This window comes from Lagopus leucura, unplaced genomic scaffold, assembly GCF_019238085.1.
Source record: "Lagopus leucura isolate 7727_CA_CO unplaced genomic scaffold, USGS_WTPT01 Super-Scaffold_100027, whole genome shotgun sequence".
In the NCBI taxonomy this organism is placed as follows: domain Eukaryota; kingdom Metazoa; phylum Chordata; class Aves; order Galliformes; family Phasianidae; genus Lagopus; species Lagopus leucura.
In genome coordinates this window covers 4,885,184-4,910,535 of record NW_024962278.1, presented here as the reverse complement: position 1 = coordinate 4,910,535, position 25,352 = coordinate 4,885,184, and the positions used below count along the sequence as shown (strand labels likewise).

General features: G+C 37.4%; 1 long non-coding RNA gene across 4 annotated transcripts in view; it reads right to left on the bottom strand.

Moving 5' to 3' along the window:
• Nucleotides 1–25,352, bottom strand: part of LOC122185150 — a 254,379-nt gene that overhangs the window by 21,188 nt on the left and 207,839 nt on the right. The gene's annotated exons all lie outside the window — the stretch shown is intronic.

The window sequence follows — 25,352 nt, the reverse complement described above, 5'->3', positions numbered from 1 at the left end:
TCATTTGAAGACAATCATAAAAAATAGTTTTGAAAGGTTCTTTGGGAAGCTGCCACATCCAACTTTCTGCTAACAAATATTCTTACTCAGATTCTTGCATCCCTTCAGGGTGAGTTAACTTGAACAAACATGAATCTCTTAATCCTAATTCTTGTTCCCCAGGTTCTGAAACTGTTATGGAAATCATCGGAATCAATACTTGCTTCTCACTCAGAAAGCTTGGAAAATTTGACCAGATTTAGAAAAGTTCTGAGTACTTCTTCCCCCAGATAGTAGAGAGTTCAAAACAAAGAGGGACCAACTCTATAATGATAAAAGAATGTATTTCAAAGAGAGATTAAAATAACATAATTTCACAGGAAAATTTCTGTGCTTTTTTATAAATGATACTGGGGTTTGCTCAGGATTTTGTTTGCTTGTTGTTTTGTGGGTTTTGTTTTGTTTTGTTTTGTTTTTAAGATTAGATGATGAAGGCGTATTTTGCACAGTGATTTCCCTGTGATTGAGGTCATTCATTATTTTAATGGACATGGCAGTAAGCAGAAGCATGGCATTTCTTCATATTTTGTTCAATCTGTTTAAAAAAAAAAAAAATTGCAAAAAACTATCACATAATTTTATACCAAGATGAAGAGTATTTCATTTTATTAACTTTAATGCACAACACAAGAAATCCTAAGGTTTTGAACAAAAACCAAGTCTTTAGATGAAACAGTTGGATATTTTCATTGATTTAATTACAGGTAGGGGAAAGATAGTGAAAAACAGGGAAAACAGAAGAGAAAGTACTGAAGAGGTTTGCATGTGGTCAAATGAACAGGGAAAAACTGAATAATTAAAAACGTGTTTTCCAAATATGGAAAGAAAAAGTATCAGATAGAGAACTTAATCTCAATATTAAACTAAATACTTCCAGTGCTTTGTCTACAGGGACAGTAAAATTAGAGTAATAGGGGTGTGGATTAAGGTGTAAACAAATCCCAGAATGTTCTGTGTTTAAGACCCACGTACATTTTATGCAATTGGCAGCAGAACACGGACTGACTAGAAGTGTTCTACAATTAAACATTCATGATCTAGTTTAAAGAAAAAAAAATGGGGCCCTCCCTTGTGAAAATCAGTAATATTAAGCTGTGAATTACTCTGCCTGAACCTGGCTGCTTCAGAGCAAAGAGGACATACCACAGCAGAAGTATTAAGAGTAAAGATGAGAAGTAAAGATAAGTACAAGCCATCACATGAACTGAAAGATTCTCCTGCTTTGGAAAAGAAAACTAGCAGCAAACTGTAGCAAGGACCCAGCTGGTCCCTCCTTCAGTGCAAGTTTTTTTTATTATTATTCCTAACGATGGGATCTTGGATCTATAGATCTTGGTCATCTGTAATGAAACTCTGGTGGCTGTAATCAAGTTTTCTCTCCTCATTCCTCACAGTCCTGCTCCTCGATTAGGCATAGGATCCCCAGATTTTTCTTCATGGACCTCAGAAAGAGTAATTTAGTTGCAAAGAGCTGTAAAATAATTAAGAATGTAGAATTCAGTCAATCTTTACAGGGGGTTTCTTTTTTGCAATGAGGCATTTCTAAACAATTTGAAGATGAAAAATGATTTTGTGTCACTTGCAAACAAACAAATAAATAAAAAAAACTGTGACACAAAGTCTTTTTTACAAAAACAGCTCTTTCTCATAAAATGGCCTCTATGAATGGAAAAAATAAAATAGATGTCATTTGCTCAATAGAGCCTCACAGGAAAAATAGAGTCCTTTGATTTTACTAAAGACAAAGCCCTGGAACTGCTGTTTCCCTGCAGCCTAGGCCTCTGTTGTGTTAGGACAAGGATGGAATTTTTCTCTAAGCAGCTGCAAGTTGAGACAGGTTATGACACACCACTTTGATGTGGAACAAGAAGTTGGCAAATTTAGCTTTCCAATATATTTCAGCATTGTAACCCAGGAAGTCAAAATATTGAGAGATAAAGCACAAAATGTAACCTCAGCCATTCTCCTAAGAGCTATGTGGGGAGGGAATCTTTTAGGAAGGAAAGGTACAGCATTCCTGGAAAGAACCTCATGCGTGCTTGCGTGGCTGTGAAAAATGCATCCTGCTATCTGATATCTTTTAAAGATATTAGTAAGTTCGTATTGTGCTTTTGTTCTCCACAACTATTTCTTAATCCTTGTCTGGAAAGCAAAGATAATCGATTGGTTTTTCTCAGCCAGCAATATGAAATAGTGCTCTTTAGTGACAGCATGTCTTCTCCTCCAGACAGAGGAACTGTTTAATTATCGGGGCCCACTGAAGTCAATGAACTAGGATTATTTATATCAGTTGAGTATAGAGCTCTTATTTTACATTATAATATAGACGTGAACAAGGAGTCAGTCTAGCAGTGCTGGGTGGGTAAGTGCGTAGATCACTCCAAAAGTAATGCCTACTTATTTCCATGGAAACCACAACAGATGCAAAAAGCACAATAGCACTGTTTTATAGAGCACATTCTCAGCTACAAAACACTGTGTTTCAACACAGTCACCACCACTAGCTGATCTGCATGGATGAGCTGATTGAGCTGCTCTTCATTTTGTGGTATGACAGCTGAGCATGGCCATCTGGAACGTGGTTTGTCTTTCATGTAACTGTCACCACTGCTGAAATGCACCACCCACTGCCTCACTGTGCTCACATCCACTGTTTGTCTCCATAAATGTTCAGCAAGTGTCAATGAATCTCAGTAAGTGTCATTTTTTCCAAATAGAGGAATTTGATTCCACACCTCTGCTCCATACACACTTCCATGGCAGATGCCATTGTGTCAGACTGCCCCTCTGCTGCCATCTGTCACACAGCAACAACATGTAATGTTGTGTGGTGGGAAGGTTCATCCTCTAGTGCCACCAATATCTGTCTCTGACATTGTGGGCTGATATGATAAAGTAGAAGGCATTACTTTTGGAGCAGCCATTATACTTAGAAGGAAACGTGAGCTGGAAAATGAAAGCCATAGCCTAGATGAACACGTTTTTGGTTGATGAGGAACCACAATGTATTTACCACATAAACAGAAGGATATATGAAAGGAAACAATATGAAAAATCAAAGGGAGAAGACAAAAACTTTTGCATTGACTACTGCACACTGAAATGCAGCTATCTGCAAAGTCTGCAAAGCTTTTATCTAACAATGCTGATTCATATATTTAACTCCAGGACATTAATCCTACAAAAGCCCAACATTTTCATTATTGCAGTATGTAATTGAAGCTGTCTGCAGAACGACCACCAAAACCAGCAAGAGTAGGTAATTATCCAGCACTGAGCAAGAGAACAGCTTGTGATGATTAACCAGTAGGAATGATAACCAGGAGCAGTCACATGACAGAAAGCACCGATCAGATCAGAGCAGGCCTGCACAAAAGAAAAAAAATTGCTGCTGATTGGGCAGTGGCAGCAGCAGACAATAGGGATGATTAAACTGAGGGTGGTAGACATGGGGCTGCAAGAATAGCAGCTCACACATCAAAATCTTTGACTAACAGAAGCTGTGAAAGTAAAAATAGATGCTAAAGAGCAGCTGATAAAAAATCTGCAAGGAAACAGGAATTCATGGATATATGAAGTGCGATCACAGCACGCTGAAATTTAACATGAGAAAGGCAAAAAAGGAGTGAGAAGAAGATGCTCAGATATTTGAATCAATCTGAAAATAGAGTATTATCTAGATGACATATGAAATGTATCATCACACATCCAGAACATATGTACTAGAAGAACTAATCCTACAGTTACTGAGACAGATGATAGGGTTAGACCACGGAAGGTTCTCTTGGCAAGATCAGCTGATCAGATAGCTGGAACTTAGACACAGGAGGCAGTGCAGCTGTTGGCTGAGACAGTAAGAACTCAGCAAGCAGAACTGCAGAGCAGCTGCAGTATTAGACAACATGTCAGAGCCCCAAGACAAGGCAATAGGACCAGAAAACGCCATACCATAAGCAGAATGAAAAGAAAGCAATTGATTATAAAAGCAACAGGATCTGACAGCCACAGGCCTGAGTAGCGTAGGTTCAGACAGCAGGAGTAGCTGACTAAACAGGGCAAGGAATCAGACAGCATATGCAGCCTATCAGGCAGGAGAGGTATCCAAAATCAGGAATGGTTGTTTGGCAAGAAAGACAATAACCCAGTAGAAGCAATTAATCCAATTTGACAAGATGGGTGGATTCTCCTGCACTAAAAGCACTCTGAAAACACATGCCACCACGTATCAAAGAAAGCTTCGCCATTTGGTTTTAAGTAGCACTAATATAGAGCCCAGTCTAGAGCCTGTTGCACTTTCCTCTGTCATGGTACATGTCCCTTCCTCCAGCAGGTAGCAGCAGGGTGAAGGGAAGGGGCTGGATCTGTGGGCTCAGACACTATAACGTGATGAATAATCCTTTACCAAGGCAAGATCTCTGACATTTTCTCTCACTGCTGTTTTGAGCTCCACTGGCTTGAGAAGATTATGAGTAATGATTAAATCCAGCAGCCTCCTTTTCTCTAGACAAACTGCAAGAAATTGTCTTTTATATCTTTCTCCTGCAGTTGGCAAAGTTCTGTTCTAAGCTGCGGTATAGTCAAACCCTCAATAAAATATTAGCAAGGCATTGAGGAAACAGAGTAGATTATAGGTCAGTGTCTTTAGATATCATCTAGCCTCCTGCACTAGCACAGCATATGACATTGAAAAAGAAATAGCACCAATACATCATTGATCCCTTAAGCATATACAGCTGCTATTAATTTCATCTTTCGTCAGCTTACTGCCTGTACTGTTGCCAACTCCTGATGATTGTTGCTGTTCCTATAAATCACTGGAATGCCAGGAAGTATTACAAAAATCACAGAAAGGTGAAATACCATTTTTCACTCTCTCCTTCAGTCCTCCCTTTCTCTTCTTCCTCACAAAGAAACATAGAGTTATGCTACTGTGGAGGATTTCTCAGTTCATTTTATTTAATCTTTGTGACAACGTGACCAGCGAAATCCTGCACTATGACAGCTAGCAAGTTTCATAGGCCATTTCTGTTCTTTAAGCAAAAGCTGATGTGGCTAGTACCATTACTGCAGCTTAGCACCCTTTCCTACTGCACTGATCTTATACTCACCATACTGACTTTTTTGACTGTTTTCTCTGTAGTGATTTTCATTACTTTCTTGATCATGCCTCAAGCATGTGAAATCAAGATAACCTACTATATCTGCTCACAAAAGCTAATCACTGATTTTGGCTCCTCTTGCTCTCTGTCTCCCTTATTTCTTTTTTCTGAAAGATGTGTCCACTCCTCCAGAAATAGTCTTACATGTCTGATCAGTAGATGAAAGCCCACAGTATCAACTGCACTAACATTTTCATGAGATTTCTCAGCCCCTTGCATCTTATTTATCTTGACAATAAAAGTATGAATCTGTATAGCAGTCTTCCTTGGCCTCTCCTCTTGCCCCATCAGTAAACAAAGAGGGTTCTGAAATCTTCATGTTTCTCCATTTACATTCACATCTTGATGCCAGCGATAACCCAGGATTGCATTCAGGTGCTGATGTGCTCTCACCAACTGTTCTCACTTCATACCTCTGATCTGAACATTATTTTGCTCTTAAATCAAGCTAATGGAAGCTGCCTTAGTTCATAGTAAAAGCACAGGAAAGGCTGATAGTCATAGAATCATAGAACCGTTTCAATTGGAAGGACTTTCCCAGCACTGGAAAGGGGCATTGACAGCTAGATCAGCTGCTTACAGCCCCATCCAGCCTGTCCTTGAACATCTCCAAGGATGGGGCATCCAGCACCTCTCTAGGCTACCCTACTTCCATTGCCTCACCACCCTTACTGTAAAAAAAACTTCTTCCTTATATCCAATCTAAATCTCCCCTCTTTTAGCTTGAAAGCATTTCTCCTTGTCCTGTCACAACAGACTCTGCTAAAGAGTCTGTTCCCTTATTTCTTACAGCTCCCCTTTAGACACTGACAGGCCACTCTCAGGTCTCCCCAGAACCTTCTCTTGCTAAGGCTGCACAGCCCCAGCTCTCAGCTTGTCCTCATAGGGGAAATGTCCATCCCTTGGATCATTTTTGTGGCCCTCCTCTAGCTACACTCCAACAGGTTCATGTCTCTCCTCCACTGAGGACTCCACATCTGAACACAGTAATTCAGGTGAGGTCCTATTTCGGGACATGACTGCAGAATAGGAAACAGAGTTGTTGGTTCTCAAATGTTTTCCCAATTCTGTCTCTGTTCTCCTTGTTCTGCCTGAAATCATTCAAGGCTCATCTATGTTGATCAGCACTTATATCTTTATGTTTACCAATTCCTCAAAAAATTACATAGCACTTGATTAGATATCCTTGCCATGTAACCTGCCACACCAGTTTGATTGGCATAGCTAGGGCATCTGCTCTGACAGCAGTAGCTCTGTCCAGCTATGGACACTAAACACAGGGAGAAGACCTGTCATTACAGTCTAGAGGCAGAGGTCTGAACTACTCGGTGCCGTGCGCCATCTAGGTACAACAGCATACAGTGCAGATCTCTGAAGTTGCTTCTCTTTGTCTGAAAAACTTCACACCTTGGATCAGACGAGTGGGTGGAATGTAAATTTTAGTGATGTTCCTTTAGTAGGAATTATATCTGCTAAATTGCAAGTCACCAGCTGCAGCATGTTATCACTTTTTCAACTTGATTCACAGAGCACAGCACGGTATGCAGCGATGGATTTGGAGCAGAAAAAAAGCCATACAGCTCCATATAAGCGGGAAAGCCCTGCAGAGTGTGAGATAGAAGCTACTGTACAGCTTTTGATTTGAGAGACTTGCTGTCACAATTTTGAGGCCAGCTTTGCAATATTACAGTTACACTACATTTGGAAGTACTAAAGGGAGAAGAGAAGCACAAAGAATATGGTGGAGTCTTCCAGCACTAAAGCAATTTATTCAGCTGTCATTATTGCAAAGAAAAGTAGGTTCCTGCATCAGTCAAGTCTGAGTTGTTCCTAATCTGTATGACACTATACTCTCTGTAGCTTTAATAATGTCTAAAGTAACTTAAGGATAACTGTAACAGTTGGCTGAATATATAGGATATTCTCTGAGAAGAAGAGATTTCAATCTACACTCAGCGAATCCAAGTATTGCCTCCTGATGAGGACTGTGCAAAGGAGGACTGTCTTCCAAAGGTCCTTCTCCAAACCTTATCGGAAAAAATAAGAAAAATAAAAAAATAAAAAGAGGCAATTTGTTTTGTTTTAAAAAAAGAATGAATTTAACTAACAAGTCTAAGCCAATACATTCTGTTTGTGGGGTGGTTCCACAGCCCATCCCCAGCTGGTTTCACCAGCCCAAATCTGAGCAGGCAGAGAAGGGCTGCAGACCTGCAGGGCCCAGCTTTGTGCTCAGGGCTTTCCCCTTTTGCCCACAGCAGCATTACAATTTGCATCTGCCTGCTTGGCATGAGCCCCACAGCACTGTCATTAGCTCCACTGCATGAGCTGAGCTGTGCCCACAGCATCATCTCTGTCATCTAGTTATGCAGCACAGCACAGCTACATAAAGGTATCCTTTAAAAGGAAAAAAAAAAAAAAAAAAGTGGTGGGGTTGGAGGGAATAGACAAACTGCTGAGTCAACAAAAAAGTCCCTTCTAAAATACTCATCAGCGTTTGGAAGTTGGCAGTTATCCATTCCCATGATATTTGTAAATAGGAGCTGCCTAGATATTTTAAACATCCTTTTAACATCTTCTAATTGCAGTGGAACTAGGGGGAGAAATACCTTTCCAACTGCCTTATAGTTCTTTGTAGAAAAATAACTTTTGCAATACATGGCTACAGAGCAGCTATTTAACAAGAGAAGGTATTATTTTTTACATTTTTACAGACAAAAAGAAGAAAAATATCAGTTCTAATAATAGGATGTGACGTATCATACATTCCAGGCAGAATCAATCTCTATAAAAGAGAACATGATTGGGTTACAAAAGATCTCAGTTTCACAGAAAAAGTAAAAGATGTCTTTGGAAATACTCAGGCCAGTATACTTTCAGAATAGACTTCTCTCTGTTCTGAATTTTATTTGTTTTGAAGGAATACTTTTATTGCTCACAACATTCTAATCTTAAATAATAGCTTGCATCTTATTAAGGTCTTGCTGTTCATTTTCAATTTGTTATGATGGAGACACATCAGTGAAAATCCCAAGGAAAAACCTTCATTTATAACCATCATTTGTAAAGGTTTAAATCAGAGAGCAACTAGTTCTAAACTTTTGCCAATTCTAAGCCTTTGCCAGGCTTATGCTATTGATTCAGTCAATGGGGACCGTAATTATTGGGAAGATGAGCAAACTTTCAAAATGTGAGCAATCACATAATACAGAAATGGAAAAGGCTGCTTTCCTCAGTAATCCTTTTCTAGAGAAATTTTATTTCAAAGAAATTTCAAAGGACTTTCATATTAACTACTGACATCATTTGTATTAGTTGCTTGTTTTAGAGGCTCACAGTACGCTCTTCTAAGCAAATGTCACCATTTACACCATTAGCGTAAACTTAGAGTTTATGTATCAATGGTTGAAATTGTTTTAAAAATTCACTTTGACTTCTATGGAATTGTAAATTCCCACATTCAGATTTCATTTCATATTGTTGCAGAGAAGTACTTTCGTAATTTCTAGGTATGCGCTACATACAAAGAAGACAGTGAACATATTAAGGACAGCTTACACCGCTGACACTCAGTGACTGTACTTCTTATCTCAGTATTTACAACTTATTTACAAGTTTTAGTTATTAAGGTCAATGAGAAAAATGTACACTTGCCTCCAGTGCAGGCATTATTGCAATTAGGTGCACATGACATAACAGACCTCATACCTTACTTATGCCTTGGCTGATGGATAAAGAAGCAGCTTCCAGCTACTGCGTGCCCTCATTATACTTGATAAAGTAATAACATTTATTGTATGAACTTTTTTACCTCTAAAAGGAAGAAATCATTATTAGCTTACATGAAGTAAAATCTCTATAAATTAATTAAATGAAAGTGGAAATTAATTTGAAGGGGAAAACCGTTCAGGAACAAGCTTTATTAATTACAGTAGAGACATTAATATTCATTTATTTGAAATGAATACAATTAAAAATGGCTAGCAGGCAAGATGGCAGAAATCTGTTCTTTTCACACAAAGGAGGAATTGCTCCATGTCTTTCTCTGTAGAGTATGTTTTCATACATTTCATTGCAAATAGCTTTCTGATACTGACTCTATTATACATTTTAGTTTCAAAACTGAATGCTAGTAGTTCTTCAGATAAGATTCAAATTCCAGCTAGGTTTTTATCTCAAGAAAATGGTTCCATACAAGATTTCAGTAAAATTTTTACAGCTATTATGAACAGTCCTGCATAAAACATTCTGCTTTATAGACCGCTCTCTGATAGCAAGACCTCTGGAGTACATTTTTTCAGGTTTGGGTAAGAGAGGAGTAAACAGAAAATGAGTTCCACGAAAACATTCTATATTCATTCTCACAATGTAATCTCTCTGGAAAAAGATCTGTACAAAATGACTTCATATAGCTGATCCCATAAAGACAGTGATCAGAAATTTGGTCATCGTGGAAAAGAAAAGCAACAAACATCTGATGGGTCTATCATCACACCTAACAAGACCATATGACTGATGATGACTGAAGGAAAGCACTGGCGACTTACCTTGGGGCAATCTATCCCCATGGCTATGACTTGTGATATATGGATAATTTGACTTACAAGGCCTTGCAAAGAGAGGCATGTGGGATTTTTGTGATAGCACAGCACTCCATAGCACCTCTATGCAGGGGTATAATCAGTAGTCCTTCGTATTAGGCATATATTCCATGCGTTACTGCCTGTGAAACTAAATCAAGTAGTCTGTTACAGTGTAGTGTGTATACTGTAAGTTGAATATACTTACTGTGGTTCATGTGTTGCTATACTTTAGTTTGCATTTGCTTTCCTTTCGAGTCTTTAAAAATTATCTTCAGTACTCTAGAAAATGGTACCCTAGAAAATATATTGATAAACACTAGGGATAGATGTATGAAATCTATTTCCTTACATCATTCCTTATACTGCATTCAGACCATCATTCGCCTCTATCTCAGAGGATTTCATAGCTGTCAATGGAGGCTCAAGGAATAAGCAGATCCTGACTAAGAAGAACTAAGCCTTTTCTGCCTTGCTCTCTCCACTCACACTATCAACAGAGACTTAGCAGAATAGTAGATCAAGCTGTAAGTGAAAATAACATACATTTAGCCTACATTAAAGAGTGCGAATGTTAAACAGCTCCCTCAAGTTCTCAAAGCCTCGCACTGTTCCACTGTAAGGGACTGCATTGATTTCTGGCATGTTCAGAGATGTTACAATTTGGTACATTCGGTTTTGCCAAATATGAAAGATAGTTCAAATTCTATTTTAAAATACATTTTAAATATAATTCATCTAAATAAAGTAGATTATAGATACACAAATGAACTATTTGGTCAATCTATGGTTTCCTAAAACATACACACAAGGAATAGTACAGTAATATTTAAAATCTTATGAATTCTATGAGATCAATAAATTAGAAGCTTAACAGATTTTTCCCATATGTTTATTCTTGAATAAAGAGTTAATAACTAAATAGTGATTTTAGAGGCTCTTTAACTTTGTACAGCATGAGCTTCACAGTATATTTCACATATCTGACAAGAAAAGCAAGGCTAGATGAGAATATTGTGCACTACTGCCAGACTATGGCAGCCACTAAAGCCTTGACTTGCCCACGTACTGATCATTTGGCACACATCAAGACTGTCATAACGAAGTATCCTCTTGTTCACACTTTCCTACCTTCATAAAAGAGCAGAAAATATATATATTTTTTAAAAGAAGTAAAAATATTTTTTCTGAAATGTGGAGTATATTAAAGTAAGTTTAGATACTTGAAGACGTCACAAACTTTAAAACCACTGCGGATGTTCATGGTGAAAAAGTACTTAGTGATAAACCACCTAAAATCCTTCACAGTATAAAGCTTCAAAGCACTGTAAATTCTTCAGGCAGAATATGGATATAACAAACTTTCGTGTGGCCTGAGGCCAAATCTTCAGCCAGTCCAACTCACAGTAGATTCATTATCTTCAATGAAAAGCTGCTGATCCGTACTTACATTACTGACCCATAAACTTTTAATACACCTTAGCTGATCAGTGCTGATTCTGCCTCTATAACTATTTTCATAGTATTATTCCATTTACTCTTTTGGAACTCATTTGCGCAAATGTGAGAAAGATCCAAATCTGGGCCATAATGCAGCCTGAGCACTTAAGTCATCTTACAGTAAAGAGTGTGCATTTGCAAGAAAGGGAGGAAAATTGATAGCTGCTCAAAAGAATCCCAGGACTGTGGCTATTAAAGGACAATCTACCAGCACTACAGATGTATTCCAGCACATCTGAGTCTGCTTGTCACAATTACAGTCTGCTGTACCTGACCACACTGGTTTCCCATGTGCTACAATGCATGTATACCTCAGACCTCATTTATTAAAGAAAATACAGCACTTCACGTGGTCCCAACTAACCTGGGCTTCTCATATTTCCCCTATCAATCACCTTCATGCCCTGAGAGCCTTAAGGAGATGGTAGAAAGCCACCATATTGTTCTCAAAACACTATCATCACAGTACCTTATTAAAAATTGCATACAATCTATTCTTATGAAAAGGGAAGTAGAGATTTAACAAACTGGCATTTCAGAGGCATTAAATGTTCTCAGATGCAAACTCTCATTCTTGACAAGATCCACAGTGTGTGCACAGCCAATTACAAGTGCTCTCAGCTTTATCCAGTCAATGGTGAATCAGTGAGTGGTTCAGTGGTAGCATTCCGGAGTCATCTATGCAAATGACAGCAAAAGAGATGAAGAACGTTCTGAAAGAAACCACGTTTTTACACTCTGGGTACTCAAAAATTACTAGAGAAATTTGTTCAAAGTCTTCCAAGAGACTCACACTAAACAAACCAAAACAATACACACACGGAAGAAAATCAAGAATATGTTTTGTGCTTGCTAAAAATACAGTAAAAAGGGGGTGAGGAGGTTTAACAAAACTGTTTTGAAACTTGAATTCAATTAGCCTATATAAAAACATCTTTAAATGTTAGACTGGCAAATAGTTGCAAAAAATCTTTTCAGTAATACAGGCTCTAAATTAGGATTTCAGGTGAACAAAGCAATAATGATGAATGTTATTTTCAGCTCACTTATTTTCCTGTTAGTATTGCTGACATATGCGTTCAGCTTATTTAGGAAAAGGAAGACTAATTTTCTTCTCCTTTTGGCATTGTTGAGACAATAAAACTCATAAAAAAATAATTTCTCTTCCTAAAATGCTTCATACATCAAACTCAGAATAGACTGCATAGCAGAAAAAAAAAATTGTGTAACAAATCTCTGTCTCCTAAATGTCTATTATGATAAGGAGTCAATGTTCAGCTGTTTTGTGTTTTGGAATATGCATAATTGTCACAAAATGTATGCAAAATGCTTTGAGAAAACTCAAGGTGTAGCTACTGCAGAAAGCATTCAAACTCTAATTGCAGGAGGCAGCTCTTGGCGATATGGAAATTATACTGTTATTTTTCCTTGTAATTATATGTAACCAAACTCCCTCCTCTATCTTTCTATTTTCCAGTAGGAGTAAAAGAAGTTCTTCACTATGCATAAGCCATACACAGAGAGAGAAGGAAAAGCAGCAGTGTAAGCATGTGTATGTCACAACAAGAAGACATGCTAAATAACTGAGCCTTTAAGAATTTACCAAACGTTTAACTAAATTTGAATTACAAAAGATCATGTTTATCACAGATCCTAGACCCAGAAACTTGTCTCAGCTATGTAACACTCATACTAAAATGTTTTAATACAAAAAAGACTGAATGTCTTAAACTTCAGTGCAGTGTGGCACCCAGCACACACCTTAACTGCTCTCACTGATCTCAGAGATGAGATGTGATACTCTTCACAGTGTTATTCCTCATCAAGCAGGAAAGTTTTCTTGATTTATTCTTTTAATCAATTTTTTGGCAAAATGGATAGGGCTGAGCATTTGTGGAGCAACAAGTTCTTACAGATCATTAATTCTAGGACTAGTGTGGATTAAGACATAGTAGCAATAAATGCTAATCCATTTTTTTTTTACACATTTTACACATAAATATGAAGTGTGTTATATCTTGTCAGCGTTTGAAAAAGTAAGTCAGAACACCGTTTTTTTTTGTTTTTTTTTCCACCAGAGCACTGATTCAGAATGTAAAAGATGCTGCACTTCATTGTTCATAGATACATCCTGCGGCTGAAAAGACCAAAATAACTTCAGTTTTAAAAAAGAAATTTCAAGATTGTCAGCAACATGTAGCATGCAGACTTACTCTCCTGCTTATTCTTCTACTGTCGTGAGTACCTCCCCAACGCTTATCAGAAATGGAAAACACTTCTACGCTTTATTATTGCCTGTCTTCTGCCTAATTGTTGAAGGACGCTGACGAGATAGTGCAAAGAAAAGAAGACCCTGAACACAGACACCTTTACAAATGTCCTAGTTATGACCTGCTAGAAATTGCTGAGATAAAGGAACAGTGATCAAACCAATGATCTTGAGTCAGAGCTGCCCAGTTGCCCGGGCAGAAGTGTACTAAAGCGGTAATGCATTAGGCCAGTACAGTAGCAATAGGGAACTCTCAATGCATTGAAAAGCCACGAAGTACAAAAAATAGAAAATAAATGCATGGTTATAAACAAATGTAAAATACCAGCACCTAGATGTATGGCAGCCTCACTAACTTTAGGATGCAAAATAAGTAAAAAGTACCAGCGGAAAGAAAGTAGCAGAACTAAGCCTTAGAATTCATTATAATAAAAGGTCAAAAGAAAGTATAGATGTTACACAGCAGAGCAAGAGAGGAAATCAGGGATCACCTACCTGCTACTGCCTGTGACTTGATTACTTCAGCTTTTCCCCAAACTAACTGTGACCAGAAGTACAACCTAATTTAAAAAGACATTAGGCTGAAAGAACCAGTTAAAGAGTATTTATAAAATGTAGACATATTCAACTTATCAGTGTGGCAGAGCCTTCAGTATAGACTACCAGAGGACCTAGTAAAAACATCTCTGTACCACTCAAGAAGATATATATGGAATGAGGAATGGCCAAGAAGGCTACAGAAAATCAGAAAATCATGTCTGCCCTGAAAAGGGAAAACAGAGGGCCCCTGGAAAGTAATGATTCCTTACTCGAGCTGCAAGATATGAAAGATGCTCACAAATACAATCATAATTTCTTGTGGCAAAGAAAAGTAAGGAGGAAGTAAAATATGCATCTGATGTGAATTGGATGGCTCTAACAAGTGTGACACATATTTGTGAAAAAGAGATTAAAAGAACTCACTGTAATGTAGAAACTGAACTGGAAGCAAGGGAGCATTCAAAGCACGATTATCAATGTTTTGCTAGCAAGCTAGGGTGACATTTCAAGTCCCATAGGGTCTGTCCCAAGTTAATTTCTGTTGAGCATTCCCACTGACGCTTGGATGCAGACATTTATAAAAGAGCACACAAAAATCAGACAGCTTATACAAACCAATGTGAGAGGAGTAAAGCACTTTGGGAGACAGCATCAGACTTCAAACTGATATTGATAATTGGTTCTAAAATAGCAAGATGGAACAAAACAGAGGAAGGTATGAATCACAGTGGGAGGAGTGAAGACTTAGGGCATACTCATTAAGGATCATTATGAAAGGTTCATTACAAATTTTGGTGTAGACTGGAGATTATTAAACTGATTTTTAAGTTACGAGCTAGGTACTTTCAGAGCAGGGCTCAGGACTGAGTGTTCTTTTTGAGATTGCTACTACATCCATATTTTCATAGTCTTCTGCACAGAGGTCATAAGTTAATATGAGTAATGTCATCACTTCAAGTTATATGGCAATAAATCAGATATCACAAATTATAGTATTAAGGCCACACAGCTACTGTGCCCAAAATCAATGGAAAAGAGCATGTGTAACACATTCTCAAGGTGCAAGCTGACGTAAAACCTCTTCCTTCATGCTGCTCACACACCTTCACTGCAGACCCAAAGGTTTGTGGCTGAGACTCAGAGCTCTGCAGGAATGCATGGCCCGGGGTCTCCTTCAGAATAAAGTGTCATTCTATGTAGGAGTAATGGAGCAAGCAACAGAAGAAAGGCTTAATGTCTGTTAGTAACTCTGTTTTACCTTCTGGTAGAATATTTTGAAAATCAAGAGCATTTTGTAAACTCTACTTGCCTAATTCCTATTCTCATAAAGGTCCTTGAATGGGTGGAAGTGTAGAGCCATGACTTCTACAAGGGCTGGAATGCAGCAATCAGGCAGGGACTGGCAACCAGCTTCACAAAGTCACTCATTCCCTATGAAACTAAAATGTGGGTCTAATGTGGGTAAAGAGAGGAACAGTGAGTCATTTCATGTCTTACTTAATGGGATGTGATCCAGTAACTAATTAGAAGGTAGTGCAATAGACAAGAATACAGTGATTTTATGAAACAGTTACAGAAAGCCATGAGGATCTGTTCTGTGTTCAGAGAACACCATGGGTCTTCAAAGCAGTAGATTCCATATCCAATTAACATATACATCTACAATCATCCACTAAGCTTCCGTATCTAGGGAAAAAATATGAACAACACAAGTTAGTGAATGATTACTTCTGCAAATGAAAGTCGCCTAGAATCTGAGCAGTCACGTACTGTGAGCTCATTTTGCATTGTCAGGCTCCACATTATCTCCCATAAATTAAATGTCACCTGAAGGAAGAGACATCCATACCAGTTTTCAAAGGACTTTCATGAAAAAAATAAAACTTGGTCTATATTGAAATAATCACCCAGAACAGGCCACCTTTTACAGTGAAAGTTGCCAATAGTAGATATTAAATAATGTCTTTGACAAAAGTGTTGTTAACATCCACAGTGTATCTCACTCTTAAGATTCAGAAAAGGATAAACTGAAATTCTTTATATAGCCATGAGAGAAGTCAATAAGAGTACAGCGAGGCAAGGTTTTGGTTTTTTTTTTCAAGAAAGGAAATGCTAAAAGTGTTGACTTCCAATATTGAAAATGACTGACTTGAACTCATTGTATGGTTAAAACCATGTAATGCATACATTTTAAGCTTCTGTTCTAGTCTGTTTACATACATGCTGTTCTCAAATAAGAACTCCACAGTGCTGAAATCATTCTGTAAAGCTTGCTAATGAAAAAATGGCATCTAAATTTCAAAATAAGTAACAGAAGAAGATCGGGCCAATGTTGTTAGATCCAAAATGGTACTTCAAAGGAATACAAACAGCCTCAACAGATACATTAAGACATGGCAGACTGGCATTTTGATGTGAAAAAAAGCATTAATAAGTGCAAGCACATACGAAAAGAACTCTTACTGGAAATTGAACTGAAGTCTGATAAGATTGGCTAAAATACGGGAGGTGAAGATACAGGAATAACTATGAATTCATTTCTCAGTTTTCAGCTCATGAGCTGTATTTTACATACAGTGCTGCACAGGCTATTCTAAAGCTCTTTGTGATGCTATGTGCTAAAATTGAATGCGTTGTCTGAGAATGTCAACACAGGAAACACTCTGAGGTTATTGTGTGACTAAAAACCACTAAATTCTTCATTTGCATATGATGATGTAAAACAAAACCAGAAAGCTGGCAATTAAATTTGTATATGCATCCCTGATCACCAAAGCTGTATAGAAAGACATGGAACAAAAACCCACTCCAAACTAGAGACATTTCTGAGGTGAACAGATTTTTAGAGTCATATTTATATTTTTAACAAAGTGATTTCTTTGCAGAGGGAAAAAATTCATTATTCAAGCTGACAAACTTTTCCAGAATGAGTATCATAAAATATTGACACTAAACCTTTCACCATTTTCATTCTGCTAATTACTCCTGCCCAATTGTTAAAAAAAAAAAAAAAAAAAAAAAAGGTAAATTTGGTAATCATGTCTATTAATTTAATATGAAATTGTTCACAGTGATCAAACTTCTATGGTGATGAAATGAAATGAGGAAACCTAAATGGTTTCTTTGTATCTACTGGAGCGGATGTAAGTCAGGCAAAGCTCGTTCTGTGCAATATCCCGGCCAGACTCCTTCCAAGCTAGGTGTGTGCCATTGCAATCTACATGAGACCACTCTACTCCTCCTTTCTCTAATATAATACAGTAAAAACATTACAAGACAGTTCCCACACTGATTCCTGAAGAGCTCCTGTAGCTCAGACTTGCATATTCCATCTGACATAGCACTTTGTCAAATGAGCTCTGTATCCATCTCACACATTCAATTGTTAATCTCCAGAGTTTCTGGTTAATCTAATAGAGCAGTCCAGTTAAATCTGATCTGTTTATTGTTTTAGGTAATGTTTCATCCAGTGAATTACAATAAAACAGTTTTAAAAATAAGAGACATACCAGTCACAAATGCATAAAGCAATGGCAGAGCAAAAATATTGAGTTGTTTCATTCTGCAAAGATCTCCTTCCACAAGTCAGATGGAGATTGTTGTATCTGTATGTAAATCACGTATGTATCTGTATCCCTCCCCACGTAATGCAGAATCCTTGTCAACTCGTTATCTTCCAACTGTTAATAATCATTAACACTCAGTACACTGCACTGACTCATTGGCTGTAATTAATTCCTACAGTGGTGTGTACAGGGAAGGGAAGCTACAGGGATGGACAGCATGGTGTGAAACTGCATGGAGGTGAAGGACTCTCCTAGCACTGAGCTGCTAGACAGTCTCCTAATATGCTCATAACAAACTGACAGTTGCTCAGGAATATATGGCTTTATTATAAATTACCATGATAATTGACCTAAAATAAAAGCTGATGTGATACTGTTTTTGAATAGCTTTCAGAGTTTCTTATTAACTCAGACATAAAAACAGAAAATTCTTAGGTGTGCAAGTGAGATTGTCTGAGAAACAAAAATCACCATAGCATACATAATTCTCCACATTTTTGTATTATTTTATCATTGTACAGCGAAGTCAGTTTTTCTTGAGAGTCTCACTCATGGTTTCGAGACACTTTCTTGGTTTCCCTTAGCATTATATTACTGCTTTTTCAAGCTGCACCTATAGCAGTAGTTCATTGTTGTATTTGCTTAGTAAGTTTTATTTGTACTCATTTCTGATGCCATGAAAACAACAGCAATGAAAGCCATGAGAAGTAACAGCAGAAATTATCAAGCCCTTCCAGAGAACAGAGACAGCCTCAGCATTTGACCCAGAGGAACAGCAGCAACTGGGCAACCTCATGAAGTTTTGACAGTGACATGGCACAAAGAAGGGTACAGACTGGAAGCCTGAAACCAAGAGAAACTGTAGTCAGACTTTGTTTATTCAGAAAGAAAGTATATAGTCATATTTTTAGATTTCCAATATAGAAACATGAAAACATAAAAGATTTTATATTTACTTCACAGGCTGCACTTTTTTTTACTATGAATCCAGAAGGATTCTAGTAATCTTTTTTTTTTTTTTTTTTTTTTTTTTTTTTTTTTTTTTAATTACATCTAATCTCACACAAGCATATCTTTCTTTTCAAGTAGTTTCCTATATTGAGCCCTTTCAGCAATAGCTAGCAAAGACTGGTGAATCATCTTTCTAGCACCTTTATTTTTAGCTGCTAATAAGCCTGTACTCAGATACTTGATTTTACCTTGTGACTAAGCGGCTCAGATCTGCAAATTTGGTTCAGAGGTGCTACATGCAACTCTTCATGACAGAATGGGCAGAAAGGACATCTCCTTGGAAGGGTTCTCGCAGGGTCAGGAGTGGGTTTCAGTACTAGCAGTGTCTGCCACAAGCAACATTAAAGGTGTACTATCCCTGGGACAGCAACACTCAATTCTGAGCTATCACACAGTCATATCATTGATTTGAGGTTGTTTTTCCACTGAGTTTTCCATTGTTTTGTCCATTGATTTTTTTTTTGAAAGCAAAGAAGGAAAATCTACTAAAGTACTTTTGTTTGTGAATATTCCACTGTACACTAAGTATCTTAGAGAATTAATGTTTTACTGAGATTATTGAAGGCAATCACCATGAGGGGCAGAAGGCAGCCCTTGTCCCTGGGATCAGTGGGAGGCTCTAGAAGCAGGAACCATGACATTAAAGCAAGTTTGATGCTGCTCGACTTTAAGCTGCAATACCTGGTAGAACAGCTCATCTCAGTAATGCTCCCTTCTAAACTCCAGTTCAAATCTTTATCTTTCACACTCTGCTCCCAGCATTGCCGATATTTGGCCTTTATGTGGTGGATTTTCCCAAGGCAAGGTAGCAAGGTCTCTGAACATTAACACAACAAAATAAATTAATTTTCACTTTTGTTAGAAGTGCGTCCCTTCTGTACCTTGTTGGTAAGCTGAGCTGTCTTCACTGACCAAATCAGCAATTCAAAGCTTTAGTTTTTAAAACTTCCTAGGTGCACAATATATTTCATTTTAATGACTGGTGAAGTTCAGTAAATTCCTCCTGCAAAGGTTGGCGGCAAATGACCAAAAGGGTGCAAGTTTACCCCAACCTGATTAAGTTCTGCAGAAGCAAATGTTACACACAAAGGCTTGGGGAAGTAGTTTCCATTTGGTTCAGGAATGTCCACAGAACAAAACTCAAAAACACTGCAGTGGGCACAGGAACAACCATTTCATTAACCAACCATCCCTTTAAAAACAAAACAACAGAAGGAAACCACAATACTCCTAGGGCTGAGTTATCTTCTAAATAATTATTTTCTCCTCTTACAATTTCATCAATTAACAACATTTATAACTACTCATGAATTATTTAAAGAATAAACAGTCTCTCATGAATGTTTAGCTGTATTAAATCTGAAATACTAAAAAAACAAGTAAACCTGGAATTATTCTAGAACTATAAATGTATTAGTAAATGATTATTCAAGCTTTAAGAGAATTTAGAACAACTACCTAGTTGGTGTATTCATACATTTTTAAGACTGACCTGAAATAAAAATGTCCCACTGAGGAGACTATTTGGTTTACAGAGCTGATACCATGGAAGAAAATGCTTTTCTGCTTATACCATAATTGTTTTGCTGTTGTTTTCTCTTTTTAAATGTCCCTTACTTTCTAACAATTCATCTTTTTTTCTTTCTTGTTCTTGTTCTAATAATGGCTTTTTCCTGTTCCTGAAGGCATTATTACTAATTCATTTCTTGAGTACACTTAATGGTCTAAAAGGCCACTCCTGAAAAAAGAAACTTCTAGTACAAGAAAAGTTGAAATATAATTTTAATAGCATAGATTAAAGGTAGTAATAGTGACAATGAGGAAAGAGACTGATAAGCAAAAGAGTATTTAGTCAATGCTTGCTTTAAAACATCTCCAGTGACAGTTTAATCACCAGAACTTTGTTCTTGGTAAAGTGAAGCAATAAACATTTAAGTGAAATATTTTGCATTTTATCTAGAAAAAAAAAAAGCCTTTGGTTTCTATTACTGTCAAATAATTTGTACTTGATATTTCAAACTAATCCTTTCTAGGAGTCTCAACAGCTACATTCTATTAGCAATTTAGAATATGTGCCTCTTACAAAACTTGTCTTCTCAAATCTAACAGCGTAGGGTAGTCAACTATTATGTAGACAGTGATAAGAAACAGTCGGGACAGCAGAGAAGAAATCACATCTTTGTCTTATCCCCAGCTGTGCAGCTGTTTAACTCATGTTCTTTGTCTTTAAAATGCACATGACAACACTTTCTTTCAACTGAAAACTACCTGAAGGTAAAGAACACAAGAAAAATCCAACTTTTTAGTCAAACTTCTGTGCAGCATACTTTCACTTTTCTTTTTCCCCTTATTTTTCCTCCTGTTCAACACAAAATGCAAAGTAAACGCTACTTCTCTGAGATCTCCCAAAGGTTCTTAAAGATTAAAAAGAGCATCTAGATCTCTTTAGAACCACAACTAACTCCAGATGAACCCACTTCCCTTTCTATGCAGACATTTATTTATAGCTCATATACTTTTCTCTCTTTAAAGCAATACTTTTTTTCCTGCAAAGCACTTTCAGAAGTACTCATCTGTAAAAATCACTGCACTATAAGACTCCAAATATCTTGGTCTCCCAGGATTTCTGCTCACAGACTTCTCTAGAAACTGAGCCCACTCCCACAATACACTTCAGTACATAAGACGTGCTTCCACCTTTTTTCTCAGCTCTATAAACTGAATAATCCTCTGCTCTATATTCTAACTACTTTTCCCCCTTTGACTTTTATTAATGGTATAATACGTATGGATAAATTCTGTTGATGACAGAGACCAGGCAGTAGAAATTTTCCTCCCACCAAGAAGCATTCTTAACTTCTTCTCTAAGTCACGGAGGCGCATGCCATCATATTATCTGTACCTTTCCCTATTAGATGGCACCTCATAATCCTGTTTGCTGCTTTTTAACTGAATTTACCATCATGGAAATCTTAAAGCTAGTACCTTTCTCATGATTTATTTAAACACTTAGCCAGGTAGCATGGAAGAGATGCTACAATTCCCTTTTCAAAAGCTGAAGCCTGAAAATACTCCTTCCTAAGCACCAGATGATCTACAGATCATCTAGTTAAAATATAAACTAGGATACCTAACAAAGCAAATAGATTAAACAGAAGCTTTAACTTTTTTTAGGCATCAGAGAAGACGGCTGTAAGACACAAAGGTTTGGTCACAAAGGCCTTGAAAACCAGATTTCATTAATACCACTGCTCATAGAACAACATGTTTCTGAAAAGAATGTGGAAAAAAATAAGATTTTCCTTAAATGAGGTTGAAACACAGTGTTTGTACTTCCCCAAGGAAATGTGTCATTCAATCAACCTGAGTTGTACAATATATCGAAGTAAAAGAGAGCTGGCATCATTCTAGTGAATCCAGAATAGCAAAAACTCAGCATAGAATCAAGGTGGAAATGAAGTAATACAGCCACATGGAACAGTGAAAATGAAGAAGTCACGAGGAGCTGGTAGCAATAAAGTTCTGACACTTTAGAGATACGAAAAACAGTGGTAGTTCAGGCTGTCCCTGACATTATAGAAATAAACAGTGGAATACCAATACATCCAGGACCTTCTGGAGATGACTACAAGCTTTCTATTGAGAAACAATTCTTCAGCAATATGCAGAAATCTCAATGAAGTTATGAAAAACTCTTTAAGTTTTAACACCTCATTTTATTTCAGACAGACTGAAAATGACAATCCTATAAAAGAAGGCAGCTCTGGAGCAACGTGGCAGTTTCAGCATCTAAGGATGCATTTTTTCTTAACTGGCTTTGAAATGCAGCTCTTACTGAGAAAAACTACAGAAAAGAATATTCAAAGCCCAGGTCAGACAAGGATACATGGAACATCTTTGGTCATTTTTGTTAGAAATTTCATGGCTTAGATATAGCAACACTTGTTAACTACTTGGGAATCTGCCTTTCCAAATAAAAGCATCCCTATAATTTTTGTTTTAATACAATTTCATATCAACATTCACCAGGATTCCAATATGTAAATAACACTGCCCTTCCTGTGCCCAAGGGCAGTGTTTCAATGTGCAGTTTTGATCTCTCTGGCCTTTGTCATCTATCTGAACCCCAGACTTCATTCTGAATCTTTTGCACCAGAAGATGTGCTATGTGGTAGGTTATCACAACAAAAAGCTACCCACACATATTCTCTTGTTAGCATGATTTTGTGCCTTGAGGATTATTATGGCTGAGGTACAAAATAGAAAGATAAAAAAAGTCATTTTTCACTCCTTATAATCTCTCATTTTCTATAGGAAATTTGTGAACAAAGCAGTGACTTGATGGAAGCAGAAACATGAGACAACAGAAGGAAGAAGTAAAAAAACTCCATCCATTTGTTGTGCCTGACCCAACACACCTGGATGCCAACTGAGTGAACAGACCAGGAAAAACACCAAAAAAGTGTTTTCTACAAATAAGCACCATGACACCTGTAAAAGCCTGAAGGCAGTTTCAGCAATCATCTGAGTACTTGGCTAAGGTCCACGTTTACCAAAGATATGTGGGTGGACTATCCATCAAACCCCTACTTGTCTGGGAGGCACACCAATGTTTTACAATGAGACTCACAACTAAATCTGCATTCTGCTGTGATTACCTTTGTAATACAGTGGGGAGTATCCTGTCTTTACAACACTCAGTGGGACATGGAGTCAAGGAAATAGCTGAGCATGAGTCAGAGGTCAAAATATAGATTCTCAGCTTTTTATGGTGACATATCTAAATGAGAAAACGAACCTTGAATCAAGGGAGCTGGAAACAGCTTGTCAGGTATAAAATGACAGCAGAATAACTCTATATGGTATAAGCAACAGAGAGTGGATCTGGTTTAGAGAGAAAAACTGTTTCATCATCAAGACATATTGCAGCAAAAGGAAAGAAAAGACATTATGCATAATGCTTCAAAAAGAGAGTTATTTATGTAGATCCCTAACCAGATTGTGGAAAACTGGATCCTGTGCTTATTCAGAAACCTCTGTATTTACACAAGTGTTGTTCTGCAATGCAACCCTGCTTTCCCTTCCTTTTCACATGTTAATAATAGAAAATGACGGAAATATGAGGAAGGATTTGTGTGCTAAGAAGCTTGAGCTGATCTACTGAAAGCCGTAAAGGCTGATGTAAGCAATAACGTTATCTGAAAGAACAAACAACAAAACAGCCAATCCAACAAGTGCACTGAATCATTGGACTTATTTGGGTGGTATGAAAAAAAAAAGATGTTCAAGAGTGATTTCTGACAGCAGCATACAATATAAGAAAGGGAAACATTTTGATAATTAGAATACACCTGTAGCAGCTGTGAAAGAAGGAGCTCTTAATTGCATCTGAGTAGCAACTCAGTCCAAGAAAGTAGTGGAAATATACTTGATAAGCAGTGAAACCTCATAGTGGCCTATTTATCTAGGTCAGTTAGTTTTCACAGAAGCCATTCAATAGGACAGAATGTGATGCAGTATTTTATGGTCAACACTGAACAAGCAACAACCTCAAAATTTGCCAACAAGTTTGAATGTTTGTCACCTATTCTATTTTTACTACTCGTACAATTGCTGATATTGACATCCCTGCACCTATGTTCCCTGTCAGGAAGACACCCTTTGAGAGTACGCATGGTTTTTGGTTCCTTAAATTATTCTCATTCAACATTATTTGTTTTTATGGACTACACCCCCTGTATAAAGATGTTTATCTTTTGTTTAATATATTAAAATGCAGCCAGAAAATATTTTCATAATATATTCTTACCTAGGAGGATCTTGACAGATATTTATTGACTCTTGATTCAGTTTTATGCTTGCTATTCTGTCCTGCTACCTTTTATTGGAAACATTTTATGCCCCTTTTCCATGCCCACATCCATCTATCTTCTGTGTCTCGTTATATTAAAATGTGTGTGTATTGGTTAAACTTGTAAGTTGTTTATGTGCATTTGCCTGAAGGCATTCTAGGACCTTACTAATATATACAATGTTGAAAACAGTTCACAAAACCCTGCTAATAGTATACAGAGGTACATACTTCACTGTGAATGTAGGCAAGCAACTAGAAACATCTAGATATAATAGATACAAATCAAGAAATTAAATGTAAACTGTTTTCAAAAATCAGCAGCTTTATAAAGATGCTCTGTTGCTGCGAGGTGGAAGGAAGGCTGAGCTGTTCCAGGGATGATACTGGGACAGGGATCAATGCAGGCTCTCTCCTGTGCAGCTCTGCTCTGCCTGAAGCCTACAGCTGTGGAATTTGTCTGCATAGCATGGGAGCTACGTACAAACATGCAGTTACGGCTGCAGAATCACAACTGAGAAGGCACCCTGCAAATGTGGAGCATTTGAAAAGAAGGGATTTTCTGGGTGAACTAGCAGTCCAAAGCTTCAAGAAAAATAGACTAAGACAGGATGGCCATTAACTAAAACATGCAAGCACTGTCAGTCACATGTTACGTGGCTCAGTATGCCAACTGTCAACTAACTGTTGTTTTTGTATCTGGCTATGCCAGCTGGTAATACTGCTTCTTGGGAAGTTATTTCTGAACAGCTAAGCTTCAAAGGGAGCACTGCCAAAACATCTACTATTCATATTTTACAAATATGTTTTATTACAAGTATATTGTCTTTCACTAGAGAA